Below are 6410 nucleotides of genomic sequence, written 5' to 3'. Positions count from 1 at the left end.
AGTCAGAGAAAGAGAGAGAGAGAGAGAGAGAGAGAGAGAGAGAGAGAATCTTCCATTTGATGGCTCACTCCCCAAATGGCTATAACAGCCAGGCTGGGCCAAACCAAACCCAGGAGCTAGGAACTCCATCTGGTGGCAGGGGCTCAAGCACTTGGGCCACCTTGCACTGCCTTTCCAGGCGCATTAGCAGGGAGCTGGATGAGAAGTGGACCAGCCGGGACTGGAACTGGCGCTCTGATGTGGGATCCCAGCATCTTAGGTGGTGGCTTAACCCGCTGGGCCACAGCACCGGTTCCCGTTGCTGTGTTTTCTTTCTCCCTCTCAGCATTCACTCTCCTTTCTTACCTGGAGACCACGCCGTACGGTGAAGCTCAGAGGGAGACAGCTCTGGCCTTCTGCCCCAGGGGGGTGGGGTGGGGGTGGGGGTGTCCAGGGAGTGGCCTGGTGCCTCAGCAGAGCCATGTTTCCTGCAGGGCACCTTGCCTCTGCCCGCAGTGCCAGCCTCCCCTGGCTTCTTCCCACTCTCCCTCAGTTCTGCAAGCAACTTGGCACCCTCCCAGCAAATCCCTGTTCTGCCTCAATTAGTGAGAGTCAGTTCCCATTGTTTTCAACCAGGCAACCTGGCTGGTTTGGAAATCGGTCAGAGCAGGTGGGTTGCAGGTGCCACAGCCTCAGGGGAACGAGGGCGATAATGACCTGGTCCAGTCGGGGCTCGAGAGAGGGAGAAATCGGGCTTGTGTCCAGGGATGGGAATCTGGCAGCCGGTGGGATGTAGTGGCAAAACAGCCAATCGAATTAATTGATTGATTAGATTATGGCCTGTGGCCATCTGGAGCAAAGTACCATGGAAGGTGGAGCTCCAAGGGCCTGAGACCTCACTGTCCCTGAACGCGTGACTGGCAGATTTCAAAGACAGCTGGCTGCTCCAAAGACACTGAGCAATTACAAGAAAAGGATTGCAAGCTTCAGTCCCCTGATTCTTGGCTCCAGGCAGAGATGGGAGCCTAGGAACTTCCTATAACTGGGCTAAATCTCTCTTATCTTGTCCTGCAGCAGGATTAGGTCTGTGGAAAAGCCAAGTGCAAGGTCTGCTCCTTTGTTTGCCAAACCCCAAGGCCTCCTCTCCTGCCTGCTGTGCAAAGGCCGGCCGATCCTGCAGGCTGCCCTGGGTCCTCTTCTCCTCTCGCCCTGGCAGCACGGGCCGGGCCGTGCAAGGGGAGGCCCAGGGGTGGGCGGGCCCTCTGCGAGCCAGCAGGTGCTCTTCTGGCTCTGCCATCCCCGGGTGGGCCTCACCCTGTGTGAGAACAGATGGTACGTGGGCTAACTCCAGGACCTCTTGGTAGCTTGGGAGTGGCCACGGTGAGCACCATGGAGAGCAGAAAATGTTAGAAATCACGGGCTCACGCTCATTTTCAGGGTGGCACACCAGCCCACTGCCAGCTGCATCTCAGATCAGGTTCCCTGCAAGGGGGCGGGGCGGGGGCGAACAAAGGCCATGAGCTTCTTTGTGTATGCCTGGGAGGGAAGAAGGAAGAGGCAGAGATGGGGGAGAGGAAGAGGGGGGAAAAGGAGAGGCCTACACCTGCTGGTGGAGCTTGGGTAGAGCCCAGGCAAGAAGGCGGTGACTGGTTTGGGCCATGCAGGTCTCCGCCTGGGTGGCAGGGACCCAGGCACCTGGGCCATCACCTGCTGCTTTCCCTGGTGCATGAGCAGGGAGCTGGCCAGGCGGCAGAACAGCTGGGACTCCACCTGGCGCTCTGGCATGGGATGCTGGCACTGCAAGTGGTGGCTGGCTGTACTGCGCCACAACACCAACCCCAAAACGGGGGTCCTTCAGAAAGGAGGACTTGGAGATGGTGTATAGTAGGAGCCCCCAAACTCTTTGGGGTGACTCACTCACACCTGCGGCTTCTCCCTGGGCTTCTCCCTGGTTGTGCAGAGGGCACACGAGGCTTTGAGGGCCGGTCTACCATGCCACGGGAACTTGCCAGAACCGGCCAGGGCGGTGCTGAGCCATGAACTGGTCCCCGGCTGTAGGTACCTGCTCTGAACCCCACTCCCCTGTCCTCCCAGGGACCCCAAACGCATCGCTGCCCCTGCTCACGTGCTGGCGGCCCTCGCCCACTTCCTGCTCGGCACACAGCCCCGCTCTAGAGCCTCTCTGCCCCAGGCGGGGGGGAGACATCCCTGCCCTGGCTGACCTCCTCCTGTGCAGGGTACCCGGAGGGCAGACAATGGGTGCCACACGTCTGTGAGTGCCCAGCGCCCTGGCCCAGGACCTGAGGCAGCTGGAGGAGGAAGGGCGGGTGGAGGCCGGGTGCTCAGGCCCCTGTGGTTCCGCAGCCACAGGCAGAGGCCCCACCTTCCTGCAGGCGTCCTGGCCGCCCCTCCGCCAGCCCCACTCCCAGGCTGGGCCTCCTTCCCATGCTCAGCGCGGCACAGCTCTCCTCTCCTCGGCTTCCCGGCCTCCTTCCTGCCTTGCTCTTTTATTAAGATTCTAATTAAATAATTCTAATTAAATGTAATGAGCTGGATCGCCAAGCTCACTGTGATAAAGCGGCATTCAAGACGTGCACTCTCTTGATTTTTCTCAGGGCCTTGCTCCTGGGGGCACTGCTGCAGGCCACGGGGGGCTGGGCGGGGCCTGCCACTCACAGGGGCATCTGCACATCGCCGGGAGCTGCTGGCGGGACTCCTGCGGGGTTTGCCTCCACCACCAACAGAAATCACACGGGAGGAAGGGTCGTCCCGCCCCAGGCTCTGCCTGCCCCGTGTCAGGTCCAGAGCCTGTTTCCTCCTGTTTGCAGCCTAGGCAATCTCCTTTCTAGTTCCCCCCAGGGCACAGTTTCCTGGTGGGCAGGGGCAGGGCGTGCACCTGGGTGGCATCGGGGTACAAGCCCCTTGTACATAACCATCTCCCCCGAGCCTGCCGCCCTGGGTGGGCCTTATTCCTGGGTGGGAGTACATCCTGCCCCTCCCTGCCCCAGCCCCCCAGCAGCCAACAGCGGACAGCCACAGCGGGAGCTGCTCCCAGCGCCTTACAAGCCTTAACTCATTAGCAACTCCATGGCGCCTCACTCATCCCTGTTCTGGCTGTCATCACCCCATTTCTCAGATGGGATGACTGAGGTGCAGACCATTAAGCCATTTACACAACCGAGGGACAAACCTAGGACTCAAAGGCAGTGCTGCCTGTGGCTCCAGGGCCAGCGCTTGCGACCAGGAGCCCCGCTCTTCCAGGGCTGCATTTGACAGATGGGCCCTGGAGAGGCGGATGATGACCGGGAGCTCACTGCATGTGTGGGGGGGTCACCAGGACCCTCTGCCCGCCTCTTCTCATCACAGTTGCCCCCCTTCCTGGCGAGCTCTGTAGCCTCTCTCAAAGAGCACAGAGGGGCTTCTCCCTCCCATGGCCGATGGAGCACTGGACAGGGCGCCATCGAGGGCGATCCTAAGAGCAGAGCTGCGAGGCCCCGGGGGCTCTTCCAGGATCAGCACACAGGGCTGTCTCTGAAGAAGCAAGATCCAAGACCCTTGCTCAGGGCGGAGGTGTGGACCTCACTTTTTTTTTGCAATACAGGACTGGGTGGGCGCTGAGGCTGCTGGCTTGAGACCCGCAGCACCCAGGCCCAGGGCGACATGTGACAAGGAAAGTGGGCTGAGGCTGCCCTTTCTCTGGGCACCTCCACTCCCCACCCCCACCCCGCCCTTTTTTTTTTTTTTTTTTTTTAAGATTTATGTATTTATTTGAAAGGCAGAGTTACAGGAAGGCAGAGAGAGAGAGAGAGAGAGAGAGGTCTTCCATCTGCTGGTTCACTCCCCAAATGGCCACAGCAACTGGAGCTGGAATGATCCGAAGCCAGGAGCCAGGAGCCAGGAGCTTCTTCCAGGTCTCCCACATGGGCGCAAGGGCCCAAGTATCTAGGCCATCCTCCGCTGCTTTCCCAGGTGCATTAGCAGGGAGCTGGATTGAAAGTGGAGCATCCGGGACTCAAACCAGCGCCCATGTGGGATGCTGGCACTGCAGGCAGCAGCTTTACCCGCTACACCACAGCGCCAGCCCTAGTTCTCCCCCTTTTTGATGCCGAGTGACTGACAGATTGCTAGGCTGTGCCAGGTGCTATGCTGGGCATGGAGGCCATGGGGTGAACCCGACATAGGCCCTGGCCTCACAGACCTCCCAGTCTAGCAAAGGAAGTCTCCAACCTTCCCACCCTTCCTTCAAGGCCCATCTGGAACATTCTGCTCTTCCAGGGGCCTGTCCTGGTACCCCCAGCTGCCATTCCTAAGCGCCCTGCTGGGATGGAGCAAACCCACTCCGTGCACGGGGCTTTCACAAGGGCAGCTGTCTCAGCTACCTGGAGACAGGCCACGCTGGGGCTCAGCAGGCACGCTCAGCTGTTGCCTGGCAACAGGACTTAGGCCACAGCCCACAGCTGACCTGGCCTAGCAATCCTGAGCTGGTCACCTGGCTAAGGTTTCTCTGTGCTGGGATTGGAAGTTCCTCCATCAGTCAGGTCATCATGTCCTCCAAACGTTCCAGTGACCTGCAGAGAGGCAGGGCCACCCCTGGGAGACCGTGAACACCTGGGCTCCGAATCCCAGACCTGCCTCCTACCAGCTCTGTGAGGCTGGCAGGTCGTATACTCATATAACCTCTGTGGCCTCAGTGTCATTGTCTGGAAAATGGGCTAATAACATCTACTAGCACAGTCACTATGAAGTAGCATCAACTAGCTCATGCGTAGGTGCGGCCACTATTCCAGACAAGTGTTCTCCTCCTCACCACGCCCCAAGGAAGCCTCCCTCCCAAGGGGACACCAAAGCCCACTCGGGGACCCACCGACAGGCTGGCAATGCCCCTGGGGCAGGACGGGGCCCCACGGGGATGAGACACAGCCCTGCAAGGTCCTCCAGGGCACCTGTTCAGAAGGGCAGCACCTGGGAAGGGTGGGAAGGTTCTGCTCCGGCCACTGCCTGCGCCCGGAGCCCCAGACTGGCAGCTCCCAGGGTGCTGCACGGCTGAGGCTATGGGCGAGGCAGAGCAGGCTGTGGGCAGCTGGGCCTGGCTGTGCCCTTTGCTCTGCAAGGAGGGGCTTGGTGCAGGGCAGACCCTGGAGTCAGACAGAGTCCCAGGCCCAGCTCTTATGAGACTCCGGTCACCTCGCTCCTCCCCTGACTCTCGGCTGCCCCATCTGGAAATCGGGGCAGGGACCGCCCAGCGCGTGGCATGGCTGTGAGGACTAGTGTCACCATGCTGGACCTGAAGGCCAGGGGCCAAGGGTCACCACCTAGTAAACAAACAGGCCCGGGGTTCTGCTCTGCAGGGAGGCGGGGGAGGAGGCAGCCCCAGGCCGGCACCACCCAGCTCGCTCTCCAGGCTGTTACAGGAAAGCCCCGGGGAGAATGAACTGGGACGGAATCTCCTGGTGGGAGGCGAGACCCCGACGTGTGTCCCATGTCCGTGACGCTGAAGGTCGTGAGGTCATGACAGAGCTGAAAGGTGGCTCTGTGCTGGGGACCCGGAGACCCCGATTCAAACAGAAAGCTGCACTTGCCGGGTGCCTTTGCAGATCAGTGGGGAAGAACTTCTTAGCCCTTCCACTACCCGCTCCGGATTCAGAGACGTCCCAATGGCTGACATCAGGGGGCGCTGCCTGGGCTTCGAAAGGGAGAGGGAGACGGGCGTTCCGAGGAGACCCCACAGCCTGGGGACTCCCTGGCCCGTGGTGGCAGCAGCGGAGGGGAGCTGGAGAGAGCAGCCTGACCCCAGCCAGGGCTCCTGGGAGGCAGGGACAGCAGCTGAGGGCGCCGGACTGGGACTCGAAGTGGGTCTGCCTTCCCCCACGAGCCTTGGGGCCCTGGGGAGGCCAGGGAGCTCGCCCAATCCAGGTGCGGCACCGCCCGGCACACAGGCAGGGCTCAGCCAACACTGCTGTCGCTGGCTGCGCCTGGTCCGGGCGAGAGGCCTTTGAACCGCCCGAGAGGGGAGACCGCTACACCCTGCTCGCGGTGAGGAAACTGAGGCCCAAAGAAAGGTGCAGCCGATCCAGCAGCAGAACCACAGCTGGGCTTCGGGCCTCCCCCACCACACTGCGGCCACGAGGCTGGGGTCCATGTTCCGCACAATGTCAGCGGGATAAACGTCATGGAAACTGTCCGCCCGGGGCCCCCAGACCTCGGCTTTCCGAGGCTTCTTCAGGGAGGCTGACAGCCGGCTGACTGACGCGGCCAGGAATGACCTCATCCCACACACAGCCACCCGCAGGGCGGGCCTGCCGGGCCTCGGAGCAGGTGCCGCGTCAGAGCTCGCGGCCCCGCCAGGCCTGGGTCACTGTAGCTCCTACGTCAGCCAAGGGCGGGAGCCGCGGGATGCTGGCCTCCCTCCCACCTGCCCGTCCCCGTCACAG

This window comes from Lepus europaeus, chromosome 5 (assembly GCF_033115175.1).
Source record: "Lepus europaeus isolate LE1 chromosome 5, mLepTim1.pri, whole genome shotgun sequence".
NCBI classification, from domain to species: domain Eukaryota; kingdom Metazoa; phylum Chordata; class Mammalia; order Lagomorpha; family Leporidae; genus Lepus; species Lepus europaeus.
Note: the sequence above shows the minus strand (reverse complement) of the source record.